Here is a 7,839-nt window from a genome sequence, read left to right as displayed (position 1 = left end):
CATGTGGTTTGGGGGTGTGACAGATTGGTAGAGCATAGTTTATAGTGAACTCAATATAGATTAATCCATAAAATATATACAAACTATAAATACATTTGGGGCTAAGAGCTCTAACTACAAGTATACTTTTAAAATATAAGTATTTATTAAGAAGTATACTAACATTTATATATACAGGAACAACAACTCAAAAGTATTTGGATATTGGACACTGCAGTCAAACCTGGGCAGTTATGTAATCATATATGGGATCAATATAGCCTGATCAACTATATTGGTTTGATATATGACCAACATGTGTTTGGGAGTGAAAGTAGTGTTGCAACAAGTCTAAAACTTACCAACTACATATACAGAAGAAATCTAGAACAGAACATAAATTTAAAATACTATAGGAGTATTTTATGATACTATAGATGAAATAGTTTAACGTTGATGTTTAATATTAGATGCTTTAGTTTTTCATGCACTTCTCATGTCTTTATTCTCGCACAGACACAATGGCCGGATTTCATTTACCAGGGGACCCTTACTTTTCGAACCACGGTAATGAAGGATGGATAGTAGAGGATCTGGAAGAGGATCCAGAAGAAGATCCGGAGGAAGAGGATGAAGAAGCTGAAGATGAAGATTCAGAGGGTACCGACACAGAACCCATAGTATACAATCCCCCACCATCCATCCCATCTCCCGCAGTCAGACAAGGATTTCAATGGCCAACGCCATTTTGGGGAGATCACATATATCACTGGAGCCAACAACAGGGCCAACGCCCACCGTATGGAATATGCCGAGATTTCTACGACCTTAGTAACGGAGGATCAGCCTACAGGGCTCTTCCTGTCATTGTTCATCGTATAGCTCGCCAAACCGATCAGGTGAGGGTTTCGATAAACCGGATCCTGGAAGTCAATGCAACTGCACAAATCAACACTGCGGATATTCGCCGTCTGGACGAAATTCAAGATGAATCCCAAACCCACACCGAGGCACTGCAAAACCAAATGAATGCTGCCCTAACAGAAATAAGAGATTTAAGGGAGCATCAGACTACCCTGGAAAGACAGTTAATGGAACCAAACACCAGGAAGCAGAGTCTAGTACTCGTCGTAGTACGCGACGCAAGTAGTGTTTGTTCTACTTCCAATTTTGTTATAAATTAGGACTTCGGCTGAATGTTTTATTTTCAGTAAATTGGTGTACTGTAGACCTTTACATAGGTCCAATTTTCCAAACAAGATATTGTATTTCATAAGTTTTGGTTATAGTGTAAATCTATGAATATGTTCGAGTGCTATTTTTCATGTTTTTCAGTATGACCGCGAAAATTTCATTTTCGGTAGGTCGGTTTGATGTCGATGTTTTCTCAGTATTGTGGTATATTATAAACCTGTTTTAAGGTCAAGTTTTCTAGACTATATCTACTTAATATACCAATACAATCGACATGTATTTTCATACTCTTTGAAAAATAACCACTCAAATTCATATTATCTTTTTGCAAGTTGTACTTGTAATAGACTTCTATTACCAATTCTTTACAAGATTCATATTAAACTAAGTATTTTAGTTAAGAGATATCAAATTCATGTTTATTCTTGATATCTTACCATCTTTTCATCTTTTAACTTTTATAGTAAAAGATGCCTCCTCGGAGAAACCCAAGGCGTAACCCTGTTAATGAAGCGTCAACACCACCCCCACCACCACCTCCTCAATTTGACGCTGCCATGTTTCAGGCAGCAGTCACGACAGCTGTTGCAGCTGCTATGTCTCATATAAACACCCCTGGTGCAAGTGGATCCGGAGCTGGTGCACATCCCCCCAACCACGAAGAGAATCACGGACACTCACGGGAGTGTACCTATAAGGATTTCTCGAATGCTAAACCCAGGACCTTTAATGGGACTGGAGGAGTGATGGCGTTAAGACAATGGATTGAGAAGACAGAGGCAATTTTCGAAATCTGCTCCTGTCTGGAGAGTTTCAAGGTCAAATTTGTTGTTTGTACCTTTGCTGATAGAGCCCTAACATGGTAGAACGGCCATGTTAAGTCACTGACCCTGGTAGTGGCTAACTCTATAAGTTGGGATAACTTGAAGACCATGCTCATGCGGGAGTACTGTCCACGAGGGGAAATTCAGAAACTTGAGCAAGAGCTCTGGGGTCTTACTATGGTTGGTTCAGACATAACAACCTACACAAATCGATTCTGCGGCTTAGTGATTCTATGTACAGAAATGGTTACTCTGGAGAGCAAAAAGATCGAGAGGTACATCTGGGGGCTATCGCCCCAGATTCAGGCAAGTGTTATAGCTTCCAGGCCTGTTATCTTTGAGAGTGCCAAAGTGCTAGCACAGTCCCTTATCGACCACGGAGCCCGTCAAAACTCAGTGGTTGTTGCCCCAGAACAACCCAAGGGAAACAACAACAACAACAACAGTAACTACAACAACAACAAGAAGAAAGATTGGAATAAGAGAAAGGGCAATTCTTCTCAGGAACCCTCAAAGAAGCAACAATTAGTGGTGGTCCATGCTGCTACTGTACCTGTTGCTGTTCCTACTAATCTTGCACCAGCTAAGCCTTATGCTGGTAATCTCCCCAAATGCAACAAATGCAATTTTCACCATAACGGAAATTTCTGTGACAACCTGAAGTTTCTATCTTGTACTTTCAGTCAATTCAATCAAATCCAAACTAGTTTCTGTTATCTTTTAGCATTGTTTAGAGCCTATTTGAGTGTTCTAAGCCTAGTGTATTCAAGAATCGGGTATTAGGAAGTATCATCTTGAGTCCATTGTGCCTTAATCAAACTCTTAACTCGTTAAGAGGAGTTTACGGCCAACACATGGTTGGGCCGTAAACTCATGTTTAGGCCGTGAACTCATGCTATATGCATGAGTTTTACACCATTTTTCATTCCTTTCTTCCATTTCTAGTCAAGAACACCCAATATTCTCTCTCAAGTGTCAGAAGATCTTCACTTTGATCTTCCAAAAATGTAAGAATTCTTTCACTTGAATTGTTGTTATACCTCCTTATATAGTGATTATACATGATTTCATCCATGAAATCATTCCATTTTGCTAGATTTTCAAGTGTTCTTCATTTCACCAAGAACACCAAGAACACACACTAGTGTTTTTGGACTTTAATCACCCTATCAAGCTTCTATATTGTAAGTACTCTCTCCTAAGCTTGCTATAAACACGAAATACTTGAAGAACACTTAGGAATCATCCAATTGACAAGAACAAAGGGAGTTTACGGCCAAGGCAATCTCCTTGGGCCGTAAACCCATATATTGAAGCATATGTTGACTTTAAACACTCCTAAAGACTTCTAAACCCTTGAGTACCTTCCTTTGTGTAATACTTACTGATTATACTACTTGAAAACATAAAGAAATCAAGATCAAAAGGTGTTTACGGCCAAGGTAATCTTCTTGGGCCGTAAACTCTAAATAAGGATGCAAATGAACCCTAAACCTCTTACTAAGCCTTGGAACTAAGTCTAGAACACCTCAAGGAAGAACCTAGGACTTTAAAACACAAAATGTTACAAGAACTATGAGTTTACGGCCGTAAACTCATAGGGCCGTAAACCCTAGGCCGTAAACTCATATAAGATTTACCATGTTGGCCGTAAACTCATGAGAATGGCCATACACCCTTAGTATGCAATCATATGTGATTGTAGTACTTAAAACCTAGAGTTTCCTAGTCTAATAGGGTGTTACCTTTCATGATTAGTTGTTTATTCACTAATTATAAACATATATGTGTCATTATATGTTCAATAGGATTTGTGTGTGCTCAAGTCTTCACTTAACACTTATCATCCTACACCAATCTTACATTTGAGTAACTTACAACAGGTGAGTTCATACCCCCGTATTTTCATGATTTTTACTGTTTTAAGGGGGGGGGGGATACAAGTCTAACACAAAGATTTTGTGTTATAACAAATGATTTCAAATGGATTACAGTTATGAAAACAAATGGTTTCAAATATCTTGTCAAATCAAGTGGTTTTAAGTGGTTATTTCAAAAAGACATCAAGTTACCTAAATGGATTTCCAAAAATGAAACTTCTTTTAAATGTTTTATAAACTTATATTTTTCCCCAAAAATCATACTAGTATACATATATTTATATAAATAAGATTTAAAAGATTTAGGATTGACAACCCACTTTGGTTCCTTTTCCTTGTGTGGATGTGGGATTATAAGTATCCGTTGTTTATCCAAATGTCATTTAAATTTTAGTTATATATATTTGTATATGTATACAAGTATAAAAGTCTATTCAATTAGATTTAATTACCCTTTGTAACATGTTGAGCAAAGGATCCCATACATGAATACTCGTTAACAAATCAGAAAGTACATATAAATTATAATAGGTATAATTTATGATACCCAGAACATTAATTCACGACACTAGTATACTAGAGTACATGGTTTTACAAAAACAAAGGTTTAATTCAAAACTATTCAATTATATACATTCATTCAAATACATGTTAAGAGTACTAAATTCAAGATTATACTATCAATCATTTACTTCAGAATGATTGGGTTTTCATAATTAATATACATGTAACGTTTATATGCTTTTATGAGACGAGTAGTACAGTTTGTTTAATTCATTTTAAACAATATAGTAAAGTCCTGATATTATAACCAGAGTCTCCAGCAGGGGATCGAAACAATGTGTGTATAGATCTATAATGGGATTTACAACCCCGCACTCGGACTGCTAGGTACAGTCAGGCATACACGCCTGTGAGTGACAATTGTTATCATCAACTTTCAACGCATTCATAGCGTTGGATCAGGCCATCTAGTTAGTATGGTTATAATAACTCATTTAAAAGATATTAACAATACGTTAATATATAATTACTAAACTTAAGTACGTTTTCAAAGTACCAGTTTACAATATTCAGTATACAAGATTCAGTTTACGAGATACAGTTAACAAGATACAAGTTTACATAAAGATTACAAATACAAAACATTGGTTTACCAATAGAACAGTTTTAGACATATACAACTACTTTTCATATACAACAGAAAACACTCTTACAAAACATAAATACTTATGCACTCACTCAACTTTATGTTGATACTCTCTTTTCAAATTACTTGTATTCTCAGGGAACCCGTAGACAGGTACACCCGAGCTTTTGAAGATGGAGCAGTTTATGTTTTGTCTTTACTTTTGTACAACTTTTTGGTTTCAGTATACAATTTGAAACACATGTAAATATTTATACTTTTTAATACAATGGTTGTTTGTACTATGATTACTATATTACATGTGTTGTGATACTACAAATGAAGTCCTCCACCCCCGGACGTTTCCGCCGTCTGGTTTGGGGGTGTAACAGATTGGTATCAGAGTAATGTTTATAGTGAACTTAGTATATCAATCCCTAAAAGATATACAAACTATAAATACATTTGGGGCTAAGAGCTCTGACTACAAGTATACTTTTAAAAAATTTAAGTATTTTTACAAAAAGTGTACTAACACTCATACCTACAAGTACAATATCACAGTCATAAGAACTTAAAAGTATTTGAATGTTGAACATTACAGTCAAACCTGGACAGTTATGTAATCATATTTGGGATTAATATAGCCTGATCAACTATATTGATTTTAAATATGACCAACATGTGTTTGGGAGTGATAGTGGTGTTGTGACATGTCTAAAACTTACCATACATACTCAGAAGAACTTAAGATCAGAACATAAAGATTAAAATACTATAGGGGTATTTTAGGCACTATATACTAATAACAAACATGTGAAAACAATAGAACAAATTAAAGGTAGAACTATAAATATTAAGGGTATATTACAATTATATATAATTAAAATTATATAGACTTAGAATATATGATTTAGCTTCATTTCCTGTTCCTTGTTTGGTTGTGGATTTAGAGCCGGGTCATTTAATCGAAGGTCGAATATAACCAAGTTATATATAATTAATATGCACTTTATAGTTATAGTAATATCTAGAACAAGTTGTACTTAGTATATTATTTGTTAATTATAGGTCTTTCTTGTAGAAACTTATCGTTACTAACTATACTCTATATCTCTTATCCCTATTATCGCTTAGGCAAAAATGGTTGAGATATGGTTTCATCCAATTGATACCCGTCGCCATTAGGAAATACTCTACTCATTCTTTTGGTTATAGTTAAGTCTATGGCTAGGTTTTAGCATTATTTTTCAGGGTTTTTCAGTAAGACCACGAAAATTCTATTTTCGATAAGGTCTACATGATGTCGATATTTTCTCAAAATTTGGTGTATTGTAGACCTGTCTAGGGTCGAATTTTCCAGACTTATGTATTCAATATGCCAATTTAATCGACATGCACTTTTATACTCTTGAAAAATAACCATTCAATTTCATATTATTCAGTTACAAGTTGTACTTGTCATAGACTTCTATTTCCAATTCATTCCAAGATTCATGTCGAACTATCTGTTTTAGTTCAGAGATATCAGAATTCATATTCACTCTTGATATCTTATCATCACTGTATCTTTTGGCTTTTATAGAAAAAGATGCCTCCTCGTAAGAATCCAAGACGTCAAAATACTGATGAACCACCGGTGCCACCTCCACCACCACCTCCTCAGTTCGACCCCGCTATGTTCCAAGCGGCGGTCATGGTGGCTGTAGCTGCTACTATGGCTCAGATCAATACTTCTGGAGCTAGTGGTTCAGGAGCTGGTGCAAATCCCCCTAATTAGGGTGAAGGTCATGGTCATTCGCGAGAATGCACTTATAAAGATTTTACCAATGCCAAACCCAGGACATTTAATGGAACTGGAGGGGTTATGGCATTAAGGCAGTGGATAGAGAAGACAAAACCAATTTTCGAAATTTGCTCCTGCCCTGAGAACAGTAAAGTCAAGTTCGCTGCTTGTACTTTTTCTGAAAGAGCTTTGACGTGGTGGAATGGTCACGTTAAGTCACTTACTCTAGTAGTGGCTAATTCAATCAGCTGGGAGAATTTCAAGGGTATGCTTATGTGGGAGTATTGTCCGCGAGGCGAAGTTCAGAAACTTGAAGAGGAGCTCTGGAGTCTCTCAATGGTTGGTTCTGATATATCAACCTATACTAGTAGATTTTGTGATCTGGCAATCCTTTGCCCGGATATGGTTGCTCAAGAGAGCAAAAAGATTGAGAGATATATTTGGGGACTGTCGCCCCAAATTCAAAATAGTGTTTTAGCGTCAAGGCCTGTTACTTTTGACAGTGCGAAAGAGCTGGCACAATCTCTTATTGATCACGGAACCCATCAACACTCGGCGGTTGCTACATCAGAACACCCAAAGAGAAACAACAACAACAACAATAACAACAACAACAACAAGAAGGGTCGGAACAAGAGGACGGGCAAGTTTTCACAGGATTCCTCAAAGAAACAACAACTGGCTGCAGTCAACGTTGCGACTGTACCTACTGTTGTTCCTGTTAATCCAACACCAGCTAAGCCATATGCTGGTAATCTTCCGAAGTGCAACAAGTGCAATTTTCACCATAATGGAAATTGCAGAGAAATGCAGTGTCGTAACTGCAACAGGAAAGGGCATACTGCCCGATTCTGTAGAGCACCACCCCAACCACTTAACCAAGTACCTGCGGCTGGAGTTGGTCAAGCATGCTACAATTATGGTGAAGTAGGACATTTCAAGAAAGACTGTCCTAAACCTGGAAATGTTGGTGGAGTCGGCAGAATATTAGCCTTGGGCCAGGAAGAAGCTGTGGCAAATCCCGCAGTAGTTACGGGTACGTTCCTT

Source organism: Lactuca virosa, chromosome 2, assembly GCF_052849685.1.
Source record: "Lactuca virosa cultivar CGN04683 chromosome 2, Lactuca_virosa_CGN04683_v6, whole genome shotgun sequence".
Classification (NCBI taxonomy): domain Eukaryota; kingdom Viridiplantae; phylum Streptophyta; class Magnoliopsida; order Asterales; family Asteraceae; genus Lactuca; species Lactuca virosa.
The sequence above is the reverse complement of the archived record's forward strand: the minus strand, read 5'-3'. Positions refer to the sequence as shown.